The sequence below is a fragment of the Thamnophis sirtalis genome, unplaced genomic scaffold, assembly GCF_051295495.1.
Source record: "Thamnophis sirtalis isolate CommonGarterSnake01/CBP01778 unplaced genomic scaffold, rThaSir2_p1.2 scaffold_1, whole genome shotgun sequence".
NCBI lineage: Eukaryota > Metazoa > Chordata > Lepidosauria > Squamata > Natricidae > Thamnophis > Thamnophis sirtalis.
This window is the reverse complement of record NW_028261381.1, coordinates 127,715,260-127,730,199: the sequence shown is the minus strand read 5'-3', so window position 1 is coordinate 127,730,199 and position 14,940 is coordinate 127,715,260. Positions and strand designations below refer to the sequence as shown.

At 35.9% G+C, this 14,940-nt stretch overlaps 1 protein-coding gene across 2 annotated transcripts in view; it reads right to left on the bottom strand.

Moving 5' to 3' along the window:
- Nucleotides 1-14,940, bottom strand: part of IFT43 (intraflagellar transport 43) — a 61,726-nt gene that overhangs the window by 26,488 nt on the left and 20,298 nt on the right. The gene's annotated exons all lie outside the window — the stretch shown is intronic.

Below are 14,940 nucleotides of genomic sequence, written 5' to 3'. Positions count from 1 at the left end.
AAAGGAAAGAAGAATGAATAATTGCTTTATGGAGAACCTCATCCCTGTCAGTTATTCCTTCCAACCCAGAATCTTATAGAAGAGCATATATCCAAAGACACAGCCTGGAGAAGAGTCCACAAATTAAATTATAACACAAACTCTACTGCAACTAGCTTTACTGATCTGAGCTGGCTGTCCAAATTCACTACATTTCCTTTGATTTACTGTTGACTATGGCTTTGTTCTTAGTCGCTCCTATTTGGGGTTAAGTAACCATGGGCAGATAAACCCAACTTTATTCCTTGACTCCAGTCCGAAAAGAAGATATTAAGAAAGTCCTGACCTAATACTGCAGGCTATTTAGATGGGGTGAACTTTTTAAAAAGTACTCTGATTGTATCATCACTGTCTATTTTATTCTATGTCACTAAACATTAAAAAGCAAACAGAATCCAGTCTTCAAGAGAATATTTGTACTTATCTCAAAGCAGCTGCAGTTTTGGTTTACTCTTTTTTTTTAGATGTACTGTATCAATTATATGGGCAGCACATAAATTTAATAAATAATAAACAAATATAATTTTAATATCTATTGCTATCTATAAGAATCTGCATTCATATGATCTACATTCATACACAGCTTTATGAAGAGATGCAAACATTCTCATAGTTCATTTTATACAAGAATCAAGTGAAGACACAGAAATTATTCATAATATCACTATTACTACTCTTTTGTAACATCTGAAATTGCTCTCAAGGTTGAATTGAATACACTGAATCATGAGACAAAAATAGGTCCTGGGGAGATATTTTTTAACACGATTATGTGAAATGCAGCCTCTGAATATTTTTCAAAATTAAAGCAATGTAAGAATAAAGCTTTTTTAACTCTCAGAGGAAGATTATGATACCTTTGCCCTGCTACTTTGAACTATAAACGATTATTATTAAACCCAGCTATCTCTTATAATCCCGGAAGTACTCATTTTAGATGCCCTGAAGATCAGGCAAAATCTGGTTACTATCAGTTTTTAATAATATTTAAATGTTATTAAATGAATATTAAATGCATAGTATTATTGTTATTATTTAATAATATTGTGACAATGGGGCAGAAGATTGCAGACAACTCACTTGCTCTTCACCACCCCAGCAAGCCCAGAACTAATTCAGATCCGATTAGGAGTCCTTGTTCAATATTCAAAATGTAGAACATAGAGGTTGCTGAACCAGCACTTTGAAAAGTTAATTAAATGTCAGGTTTCTTTTTAACAGATACTCCATCACTTGCTGATTGCTTTGACTGTTTCACAAGATGAAGTTTTTTAACTCTGCACATTGGGAAATACTCTTTTCCCACTCCCTGGAGCAAAGAGCACAGCATGACAAGGTACATAATAAGGCTGTACTCTACCACATGTTCTGCTTTTACAAAAAAGATATCACTGAAAATTTAAAAGATAATGCCTGTTTCTTTAAGACTCTGGAAATTGTCTCATTCTCATTTTTAAAAAAGCAGCCTTCATTTTCAATTACACAAACAGTGCAAACTTTTTGTTTTGGTTCAAATAATTTGGAGACTAGAAACTAGACTAAGAGACATTTCAGTTTTGCATACTGGAAGAGTTTTACTATGCCATGATTCTTACTAGTGGAGCTGGTGCTACAGTATGTGCTGTTGATGTCAGAAGACACAAATACACCCAGCTAGGAATCTGAAGATGACAGTGACTACAAAAAAGAATAGAGTGATAAAGATAGGATAAAACTAGCAGCAATACACCAGAAAGTAGTGATGAAGAAACTGCAAGCAAACCTTCGAGGTTTGATTTAACAAATGGTAAATACTAATGCTTAGCAAAATCCAATAAATTATTCATTTCTGTTTCAAAAAGAGTGGAAGGAGGGGAGCTAATGCTGTGTAGTAGTTAAGGCATTATGCCAAGAGCAGACAAAGTTTCCAGGGAATCTTTGGGTCAGCCACTCTCTTTCAATCCAGTTAAATGTCATAGGTTGTTGTAGGGAAAAATAGGAGGGAACACTACATACATTGGCTTGAACTCCTGTACAAATAGGTCCAAAATAAATCTCAAAAAATAGAAAATAATTTAAAATGTTAACATTCAGCTATATATTTAAACCTTTTGTAGTAGGTTCTAGTTACAGTGATGCCACGGTACTTGACTGCTTCAAAATTCATTTAATTTGGTACTCAACACATTTTGAAGCAAAAATCTTGTCCCGATACTCATCTTTCTCCCAGTACTCAATGCGCAAGGTAGAACTTACTGGCATCAGCTGCCTCGTGATTCACTTCTCCTTATGACCAAAAAAAAAAAGGGTCATGTGGTAAGTCACATGCAATGTGCCTATAGGATGCTGAACCATTGTAAATGTGTGCCAGTTGACAAGCCCCCAAATTGCAATTGTGTGACCAGGGAAATGATGACCTTGTAACTTTGGGGACAGATCAAAATTACAGTTATCAACACCATTATTTCTCTGAACCATCATTAAACAAATGGCTGTAAGTTGAGGACTATCACAGAAAGTATACATCATCTCAAATGCAGTATCTTTTACTTAATAATTCTATCTAACAAACAAATATAAGCCATTTATACAGTCATCTGTGAGTCATTTTGGCAAAAGCAGTGATTCTCACATGCACACAAGAGAGGGAGAAATGTAGGAGAATGGTACAAAAAGTATGAAATATTTGCACAGCTATGATTCAAAAGCTATCAAATCTGATTATGGAGTACTCTGATTCTAATGTCATATATGTAAATTTCTTCCCTCACAAGTGGTATCTGTTCTGATAGCAGACAGACGTAGGAAGGTTCAACTCTCAATCTGCTCAGACTAGAGTTAACTCCCCACACCTTCCCTAAGAGTCTCAGAGAACTCAAAAGCTTATATCCTCTATTCATCCCTTTCATTAATCTTAATATGAATTACAATCCACAAAAACTCTTTTATAAGTCAACCAAGATATAATGGTTTTTATGTGCATATCACACCTATTTAATTTAAAAAAGTTCATTTAGTGACCATTCAACGTTACAGCGGACTGAAAAAAATGACTTATGACTGTTTTTCACACTTATGACCATTGCAGCATTCCCATAGTCACCTGTTCAAAATTCAGATGTTTGGCAACTGGTTCATATTTATAATAGTTGCAGTGTCTCGAGGTCATGTTTTGTGGCCTTCTGACAAGCAAAGCCAATGGGGAAGCTGGATTCACTTAACAAGTGCAGTGATTCACTTAATAACTGTGGCAAGAATAATCGTAAAATGGGGCAAAACTTCCTTAACAAATATCTCACTTAACAATAGAAATTTTGGATTCAATTGTGATTGTAAATTGAGGACTAGCTGTAATCTAGCAGAATTATTAAAAAGAGAGAAAGATATGCCATGGTTTGTCCTGAGATGTCGGATAACACAATTACATATATTGTTAGATAGAACCCCTCCTTTTTCAGATACATACTGTAGGACAAATGTTTAAAATGGAAACAGCTTTCCTATACACTTATGTATACAACAGAGATGTTCAGATTTTCTTCCCACAACTAAGCAGTTTTCTAGGTTTGAAGTGAGGAAGCAATTCTCCATAAATGCTATATCTCAGAGGTTAAGTGCTGAAGGGTGAAAGACAGCATTAATGTAGACATCCTCTTTGTTAAAACATTTTATTCCTATTTAATGGAATATTGAAAAGATTTAATGGAGATAAAATAGCTAAGCTTCAAGAAGAGCCAGGATACTAAATTCATGCAGGATGACAATGTTCAGCGGTTAATTAGACACCGTTAACCTGTTTTAACAGGTGACATAAGTGGGATGAATGTGGGCAAATGCCCTTGAAATTCGTTAATATCTCTAGCCCACAAAGGCTAGTTATTCTTCTTCCTTGTACTTATATTTCATGTAGCTGCAAGTCTGTCTACTGTAAAGGCATATAACAGAAAATGAATGTATTTCATATTGTTAAGGGAGAGAAGAAAAAATAAGACAAAGTATTATGATGAATACTGGATAAAAAGGCATGAACTGAAAAAGACTATGAGAAAAAAAATATTAGATATAAGTAGTAAAATAATCATAGTAAACCATTCGAGGTGCTACCTTTGTTTTCCCGAAACTTGCTTAAGAACTAATTACTTATTTTTAGATCTCCTTAATACAAAAGGGATTTCGGGGCAGCTTCTAAGCAAGAGAATAAAAAATACACATTTACTATCAATTCCAAATATTAGGTGCAAAATATTAGCCTAGTGACTCCTTTACTTTAGAAGCCATCTTATAAGGAAATGTATGTAAATAGCATCATGTTATTTATTGCCCTGGCACAACCAAGTGCAATGTGTCACTGTTGGCTAGAAATGCTGAAAACACAGTTAAGTAACACATTCAGTTCAAAGGCAAATAATCTATAAGGTTAAAATCAACTATGCAAACAATGTGCAGATGAGTTTTGAGGAAAGCAAAAAGCTCTATGAAGGTGGTTTTCCTACAAAGCAGTCCATTTGGGTTTCTCCTTCTTCATCAGACTAACATGCTAAGAGAGCCAGTTTGGCTTAGTGGTTAAGGCAGCAGAATAGAAAGCAAGAGACTGAGTTCTAGTCCCCCCGAGACTTGAAAGCCAGCTGGGTGACCTTGTGCCAGTCACACACCTTCAGTCCAACTCATCTTACAATGTTGTTGCTGTTGGGGGGGGGGGATAAGATGAGAAAGGTGTGTTAGATATGTTTCCTGCCTTGAGTTATTTGTAAATTAAAGGCGGGATATAAATACAGTATTTTTCGGAGTATTTTTCCTCAAAAAAGAGGCTGAAAATCTGGGTGCATCTTATACATCGAATATAGCAATTTTTTTGCCTCCTGAAGCCCCGCCCCTTCACAAAAATGGCCATGCATACCCTTATGGAGGCTTTCAAAGAGCTCCTGGGGGCTGGGGGAGGCAGAAATGAGCAAAAAATGGGCCGTTTCCCCTCCCCGCCCCCAGCAGCACTCTATAAGCCTCCATAAAGCTATGCATGCATTTTTTTGACAAAATAATGGGTCCTTTTTGCAAAATTGGGCCGTTTTTTGCTTGTTCTCCCCCCCCCCCACCGAGCACTCTGCAAGCCCCCCCAAGGCTATTCATGCCTTTTATTTGAAAAAAAACGGGCCCATTTTTGGAAGGTTTGCAGAGTACAAAAAAAAAAATTTCCCCTTTCAGAAAGCTCTTTAGTTACAATGATTGATGAGATTTACATTGGTCAAGTGCTGTGCCAGCAGAAACAAGTCTTAGGTGCTGCAGGTTGACAGCGATTTCCTTCTCCAGCACCTGGATAAATACACCTGGAAACATCTACCTACCTACCTACCTGCCTACCTACTCTCTCTCTCTCCCTACTTACCTACTGAATTTCTCTCTCTCTTTCTCTCTTCCTCTCTCCCTCTACCTACCTACCCTCTCTCTTCCTACCTACTTACTGTATGTATATATATATATATCCTTCTACCTGCCTACCTATCTACTCTCTCTCTACCTACCTACCTATCTACTCTCTCTCTCTCTCTCTCTCTCTACCTACCTACCTACCTACCTACCTACTGTATTTCTCCCTCTCTCCTCTCTCTCCCTCTATCTACCTACCTACTTTTTTTAAAAAAATTGCCTCTTCAAAACCTGGTGCAACTTATACTCCGGTGCGTCTTATACTCTGAAAAATACGGTAAACAACATAAAAATAATACTCCAGCAAAAAAGTCACATTATTCTCCAGTTCTATTACAGACTGATATTTTCTGATCCTGTTTGCACAACACACTTACTTAATCAGCTATTAGTATGATGAAGCCAAACCTCCTTACTGGAATTCTACTGGCACTCAGGCACGCTGAATGAGACAGAGTCACAATTTTAGGAAAAGAGGAGCCTCAACTATTTTCTCCAATGAGGAACAGAGAAATACAGGCAATCTTCATGATAGCACCACTTTTTTTATTGATCATACAGGTATTAGTGGTATGAAAGGAAGATGAAAAGAGTAATAGGGAACAGGCAAGCCCCGGGGCCCCAGTTTACACAAAAGCTTACAATTTTCTTACTTGTCTGTCCCTGCTGTTTGCTTCTCTTGCAGCAACACCATCCTTCTCCATAACACAATATCCTCTTAGGGAGTAGGTCAGCTATAATGATTCCTGCCCAAGTAACTCTGATTGACAAAACACACACATACACACACACACACACACACACCTGAAACTCGTAAGAAAGAAAAAATATGGACAGAGGGACAATGGGGATGTGATAGGATTGCCTTTAAGCTGTTTAGGGCGCATCCTGGAGATCCAAAATACCTAGTCAGGGAATATTGTGTAAATATTTTCAGAATTTTGGCATAAGAGCCTCTGATGAGCTTTTTCCATTTGCCAGTACCCACAAAGAATCTCACTGAGATGGATAAAGTAAGTAACTTGATTGACTTCTGCAGCCAATCGTCATCAAAGAATTGTTCAGCAGTGAACAGAACTTGACTTTTCCAATGGATCTGTGCCCTCTACTCAGAAGATTAAATAAATGGGACTTGGCAACTGCTTCACTTTGAATGGGGTAACCAATGTTTGCATGACATTGCTGAAAGGGGGATGGCATCTAACCCCCATAAAATCTGGGACTATTTTGAATTAAACTGTTATCATTAACATCTCTGATTTAATCTTTACCTAATTGGCCAATTAAGCAAGTTGTGCAAGCAAAGCTTTTGTTTATACTACACAAACCATCACAAGACAAATTAAATGAGTAGTGAATGGCATGGGGTATAATTCTGAGTACCACTGAAACAAAGACTGAAATGTGTACTTATTTCTGTGCAATGTTTGCCCCCTTCTGACTAAATTTATAATGGTATTTATTTTTCCTCCCCCCCCCCCATATCTCCACTTTAATTTCCCCAGTAGTGAAGTTCTGCTTTAAAAAAAGCAAAAGCAAAAACCTAATGTACCAGTTAATAGGAATCATGCAAATGTAAAGAAATCTCATTTTTTGCTAAATATTTATCCGTTGCCAGTTAGCTCAAAATTCTTGTTCAATTTTAACAATATATATAATACAGAAGGTTTGCATTCAGTGAGTGACTGGAATGACACAGTTACTATACTCTGCAAGCTTTAACAATGATTTTTAGCTGAGATTCTGAATACTGAAGATTTGACTGAACTCAGCAACAAGCAATGTTGTACTCAAGGAATCTTATTACTTTGAAAAATTCCAGAAATAAAAAACATATGAATATATGTTCACAGAAATACACTGCTTGACTTTTTTACTTCTGGAAAGTAACAAATAAAAATTTCCTCAGTGCTTCCAGTTATGAAGAATGGGACCGTCTGAGCTCTGCAGGAAGTCATTGAGTAGAATATCAAAGGTATTGAAGGTCCAAATGCAGAAGACCCATCACAGCTGAAGGGGATGTTTCCAAATGGAAGGGAATGCACTGCCTAGCCTAAGCTGTTTCTCTTTTATGAATGACCTGCAAAACGAAAGCTCCTTGAAGATGCCCCCTTGCTAGAAGAACAGAAAGGAAAAGAAAGTACTGATGTTCACAGAAATTCTATTTTTGAAGAAAGGATTCATCAAAGGAAAAGTAGACCCAGTTGCTAGGCTTATCATATTAAAAAACCCTGCTTCTGAATAAAAGTACTGACAATATTAGGGGTATGCACTGATAGCCCCCCTACTCAAGGAATGGGGGGGGGACAGTTTTGTCTCCAAGGCATAAACTACAATAGAACAATTTGCAAGGCCGAGATTTTTAACTATCATGATACACAATCTGCACAGTAACTTACTGTAGATTCTAACTAAAGAATCAGGGCAGGATTCCCAATACCTAAGAACATGAATTCTGCACTTAATCTACTTTCTAATACTCTGCAGAAAATTATTTTATAGTTTATAGTTTATAGTTTATTTATTTGTATGCCGCCCTTTTCCCTGAGGGGACTCAGGGCGGCTCACAAGTTAGGGGAAGGGGAGGACAAAACAAGTTATGAACATAAAATAATACATTGTTAAAAGAGAACACAACAATCATAACATTCGGGTGGGGTTAGGGTCTTTAGCCCCAGGCCTGCTGGGACAGCCAGATTTTAAGGGCAGTGCGGAAGGTCTGGAGGGTGGTGAGGGTACGAATCTCCACGGGGAGTTCGTTCCAGAGGGTCGGAGCAGCCACCGAGAAGGCTCTCCTCCGGGTAGTTGCCAGATGACATTGGCTCGTTGATGGAATTTGGAGGAGGCCTAATCTTTGCGATCGGATCGGTCTAGTGGAGGTAATTGGCAGTAGGCGGTCTCTCAAGTACCTATATATGGATTTCCTTTCCATTTATAAACTTCTTATCTGCTAAATTTTCAAAGGTCTGGCTGTTATACACTATATTTTTATTTAGGAATGAATAAAAAAAGGAAAGAATACATATAAAATACATATATACATAATATACATACATATTTATTTATTTATTGAATATTATATTATATATAAAAATGTAGTTCGAATAGCAAAATTAGATATTTTTTACTGCAGAACTGAATATCCTGCCAGAACTGTCTAAACTGCAGGATTTCTTGAAATATCTCTTTTTACTGTGTTTGCTTGAGTTTCGGAACAGAAAGTAGCATTATGGTTGGGCAATTTCCCCCAAAAAAGTTATATTCCTGATTTTTATTTATATTAAAAACTAAACAGAAACAGAAAGGATTGTTCATTTTTGGATGGGATTATTATAAATGTATGAAAGGATAAATCATGTTAACTCTACCTTAATTATGTATGAGTAATATCATCCAATAGGGCAATGTATTATTGTCTTTCCAATAAAAATTGTAACCTCTCTTACCATTCCTGAAATCTTGGTAAGAGAATGCCGATTGCAAAATTCAGTGAAATAAATGCAAAGCAATAGATAAGAGCCAGTATAATATATGGGTTAAGGTGTTGGACCACTAACGGCATGGACCACATACCAATCCACTTTCAGTGGCAGGAATTCTTTAGTTGACTTTCTAACAAGCACTATCTCTCAGCCCAATAATCTACGTGCAAAGTTGTTCTGGAAAAAATAGAGAAAAGGGCAGCATATACCACCCTGACCTCCTGGATAAAGATGAAGATAAAATTTAATAACAGTAATCTTAGACAATACCTTAATAATTCCTTATTAGGCTTAACTTGAAGAATTGGTGGGACCACAAAATAGACAAAGTAATAGAAAATGACAAAACTAAAGTGCTCTGGGCAGGGTGGATTTGATTTAAATCAAGTTGATTTAAATCATGATTTAAATCACTAGTAAAAAGGCTTGATTTAAATCAGCTTGATTTAAATCATAATTTTGAAAGATTGAAATAGCAACTGTCATCTCTGTCCCACAGCAGTTCCTCCTCTGACCTGTCCCGACAGTCCCAATATTGCGGAATATACAGCCTTATGCTACATAACTAAGCTCCAATTCATGCTGAATAAACTAAATTATTAATGCATCTTAAATAGAAAACTATATTTAGATAGATTTTTTTTCTCCAAAAGCATTTTATTAAATTAAATCGGATAAAAATCAAAAAATCCAATTTAAATTTTAAAAAATCCTATTTTTTATTATTTTAAAAAAAATCATCATTTTTTATCTACCCTCGCTCTTGGACTTTAGAATTGAAATGGACAAGCATCTGGGTATTGATTGCTGGTGGGGAGGTGTTTTGGTCTTTTTTTACCCTTTTTGACTTGTTAGTTGTCTCCTGCACACTATGTAGATGTTGCTTATGTCTATGTGTCCATTGATGGCTAATTTGTCAGAATGCCAAGCTATCAGAAGAATTCAAATACCTCCCCACCAGCAATCAACACCCAGATGAACATAGATTAACTCCAAGATTAACATCAGACCAATAATCATGAAGTAAATAACACTCAAACCAAGGAACTGCCAAAGAAGCTAACAGTAAACAGCCCAACCAAAGAATTTCCAACACCATTCCCATTCAACACTGACAGGAAAGTCACTAGAATAAAAACTGAGAGCAAACCCCACTCTTTACTAGCACTGATGATGTTACCTACTTTAGATAATGAAACATGTGCAAGAAAACAAACAAGCCTGAGCTACAAATATACTCCTTTATTGAGATAAAAATTGGAGAAAATCACAAAATACAAAGACCTGCAAATAGAAATAGAATGACTGTGTCGGAAAAAAGCAAAGAGAATAATAATAGTAATAGGCACTTTGGCTGCAATCCCAAAATTGAAGTTCCACTCGCATTAATAAATGCCAGTTCCCACTGGCATTAATAAAACTATCATCAGTCAATTGCAAAAGTCAACTTTACTTGGAACACCTTACATCCTGAAACAATATCCTTAACCCCATCAAACAAGATCTCCCTATACCAGGTCCTTGAGAAGGACTTGATAGGTGGATAAAAACGCCAAAGTTAGTGTAAACATTTGGCTGACTGTGCACTGAACCATAATTTAATAAATTTGTATGCCACCCAACTTCCAATGAACCTGAACAATCAAACAAAGAAAGAAATTACAATTTGTTTATTTTTCACATTTCTGAACTACCCATCTCCCTCAAAGAGGGAGTTTATTAGTTTAAATTAATAGATGATAAAAAAAATTAAAAAGGTGGCAAGAATGACAGACCAAGTGGAATGAAGCAAGGGGTTTCATTCCCCCTTGCCAAAAGCCTGGATGAACTTGGCATAGTTTGTAAACTAACAATTGTAAAAGGTATTACAAGATATAAAACTTACTAAAATGCCATTTTTTGCAGAATGAATCACATTCTTTAATAGATTAGAAAATGTTAACCCAGTCCTTCTAAAACTTCAGAATTATGCCTCTATTTGTAACACATATTGACATGTTATTTCCTGTAGTTTGAGTTCACCTAGACAATCAGTTCCTTTAGTCTTGAAATTTAGTTGATTAATCTTTTCTTATTGCTATCTGGAAAACCATACGTTTTAATAGTTTGAATCCAAGATATTCATTAAATACAATTTCTTTAGGATTTTTTTAAAAAGATAGCAGAAAAAAAGAAACAAAAGCTTACAGTCATCATTAGATGACTGTAAGCATCTTAAGATGATGTTTCTTTTTCTTGACTCGCAAAGCCAACCAGCCTGGCAATGACAGTGAAGGAGAAGAGGACAGGAACCGGTTAACATACCTGAAACATCTACTCTATAAAAAGAAACCCACAGACTGCAGCTTTACCGCCATCTTGATGTCCTTGATGAGTGCTGATGCTGTGCACCAGAACAGCCCAAGAGAAGGAATGAGAGGCCAATGGAGATTTATGTGAAGAGAGTGAGATGGACAAGGTAAAATTGTCAGGAGGAGTTGTTAGAAAGTAAAATATATTGTGACAATTCCACTCCTGCCGTTCATCAATAAACTGACAGATCATTTAGTGTCAATTAGGTGTGATAGATGGACAAGTCCCCATGATCCCAGGCCAAAATTAATAGCTGGGAGGGAGAGGGTGATTGAAAATGACGTCTGACATTGAGAAGAAAGTCCTGAAGGTCCCCAAGGGGCCATTACTTGCCTCATTCCCTTGCAGATCAATGCAGGAACAAACCCAAAAAGTGACACTTCAAGCCAAAACTTAATCAGACTTCCTTTTACTCAAGTTTTGCTTCCTTACACTGTTTCCTCTCTTCTCTCTCACCCATCCAGTGAACAGAGCAACAAGTCACAATGAAAAGTCCAAAAACTCTCTTTCAACATTTAAGAGCTTAAATTCAACAATTAAAATCCAGGCTTTATAGATATATCACAACAAATCAGTTCAACTGTTTATTGTTGTTTTCCATTTAAGGAATTGGATGAAGAAATTATGTATGAACCAGAGTGCATTCATAGGGCATATTCTCCTCATACTTCTTTATGTTGAAAGATCCTGTGGGGTTAGAAATATAAACAATATCCAAGTTCCACAGATGAATAATCTTTACATTAACAATTAAATATTTGTTTCCATTATACCTTAAGGATCTTTTAAGATACAGAAGATATAAAAGTTTTTATGAGTAATTAATTATTTTGTTCAAAATCTACATTATGTTAAAGTTGTAGGATGGACAATAATAAAAATAAGAAAAAAGTTAAGGAAACAATTGGTCCATTGCTGGGAGAAAGTGGCAAGAAGGTGACAAGCAACAGGAAGAAAGCAGAACTATTTAACTCATTTTTTGCATCTGTCTTTACACAAAGGGATAAAACAGTCCAACCTATCAAAAACAGCACCACAAAAATCAGATTAGGAACACAAGTTGAAATAGGAAAGAAAATGGTAAGTGAGCACCTGTCTACCCTAGACGAGTTCAAATCACCAGGACTGGATGGATTACACCCCAGGGTTCTGAAGGAACTGGCAGATGAGATCTCAGAACCACTGAACTATATCTTTCAGAGATCCTGGACACTGGGGAACTGCCAGAGGACTGGAAAAGAGCTGATGTGGTTCCCATCTTCAAAAAAGGGAAAAAATAGATGCAGGAAACTACAGATCTATCAGCCTGACCTCAATACCAGGAAAGATTCTGGAAAAGATAATCAAGCAACGAATTAGCGAACACCTAGAAGTAAACAAAGTAATAGCCAAAAGCCAACATGGGTTTGTCAAAAACAGATCATGCCAGACTAATCTTATTGCATTCTTTGAAAAAGTGACAAAATTAGTGGACCAGAGGAATGCCATAGATATAGTTTACTTGGACTTCAGGCCTTTGATAAGGTAGACCATAATCTATTACTAGATAAAGGAGAAGAATGTGGGTTAGACAGCATCACCACCAGATGGATTCGTAACTGGCTGACCAACGTGTAGTCCTCAATGGAACTGCATCTACATGGTAACCTAGACAGACTAGATGCACCAAGAAGATCCAACCTGAATTCATCTTGTTACGTAGAATAAGATTGGAAGATCAGTGTAATAGATTCAGTGATTTATATGAAAGAGAATCTGAGGAATTCTGAGAAGAGATGAAAGAAATTGGGATAACTAAAACATAAAAAATGCTCCCAAAATTTCAAAGAAAAAAAGATCCAAGTGACTTTCAGAACAAATTATTATAAAAGCAAGAAAGATAGATGATGAAAGCCTTGAGCAACTAGAAAGACGTATTAGCACTGAAGATCAACTTTCAACATCAAGTAGAAAAGGACAAGGAAAAAAAATCTCTATCACAAATGTTAACAAATAGAGATAAATAATCAGAAAATGGTTTTAAGATTAGATAAAAATTTAAAATCACAGGAATATTTATAGGTAAGCTATAAGCATTCAAAAAAGTTACAGATGAGATATAATACAGGCAAAAAGGGTAAAACAAGATGGAAAATGTGTTGATACACTTTATAAACAACATTACAAATGGCGGAAACATATGTATAGAATTTATATTCAAGAACCAACTCCATTATAAAAAAGCAAAGACCAGCTGTCAAAAAGGAAACACCAGGTACAAATGAAATACTCTGAACTGATTAAAGCTGCAGAAGAAAAGGTACTACCAGTACTCACAAGTTTATATCAATAAATATGAAGTAAGTTTGTGACTTAGAGTTTGGAAACGATTAATACAAATGGCTATATTGAAAAATATAGATGGCAAGAGAATATGCATATTGCTGAGTTATTAGACTCAATCCTCCTACGAGCAAAGTTTTGCTTAAAATCTTAGTGGAAAAAAGAATAGCTATATTTTTATTTATTTATATGGCTGCACATCTAACAAGAAGCAACTCTAGGCAGTACACAATAATCAGTAAAACAACAATGTAAAATATTCATTATAAAAATATAAAACAGTTATATTAAAATGAAAAATGCTATTTAAAAAATTAAAACATACAAGCCAGAGATGGTAAAAAGTTCAACCATAATGGAGCAATCAAAGAATATTTCCAGTTCCCTGGGTCCCCGCAGTTCTGGTGATATAATCAGGTTTGAGTCTTAACCACCTCCAAAATGATGACAGGGATAAAGATAACCTGACTTTGGGAAGGAGAATGTTCCATGCACCCTGGCAGAGAAGGCCTGCTTCTGAGATCCACCAAATGTAGATCCCTGATAGATGGTACCCACAACATGCCTTCTTTGCTTCTTCTAATAGGACAGGCTGATATCCTATTAGATCAGGCTGATGATCTAATAGGACAGACAGATGTCATGGAGAGGTAAATCCTCAGATAACTCAGTCCCATGCCATGAAGGGCTTTAAAAGTTAAAACCAGCATCTTGAATTGGACCTGGAAGCACATTGGCAGCCCATGGAGCTTGCAGAGCAGCTCTGTATATATGGATAGAGAAATAGCAAATGAATAGGGGCTTCAGACAACCAAAGGGACATAATACAAGATGAATAATGCAAAGAGTATGGGAACCTACATAGGAAATTTACACCTTCTACTGTATATTGATTACAACAAGGTCTTTGATTATGTTATAATACTAAAATGTTTATTAAGAATAACAGGTATGCTGTTATTTTTGGATATTGTTTATCAAAAAAATTTTTTTTATAAAACCACAAAAAAAACTGTAAAAACTGAGTTTGGAGAAATTGATCGGTTCCGAGTGCAGAATGGCATAGATGCATATTATTCTCATATCTGCTTCACTTGTGAGGTAAATATATTATATAAATGGCAAAATTTGATAAGATGACAGCTTGAATCAAAACTGGATGTCAAAATACTTAACAATTTGAGATATGCATATGACACCTCTTTTTAGCTGAACATTAAGAAGACTTAGATCATCTCATTATAAAAACCAAAAATCGGAAGTGAAAAATGTTAATATTAAATAAGAAGACAAAGATAATGTCAATCAGCTTGGTCACAATTGACTATGAAGAAGTGAAGGTACT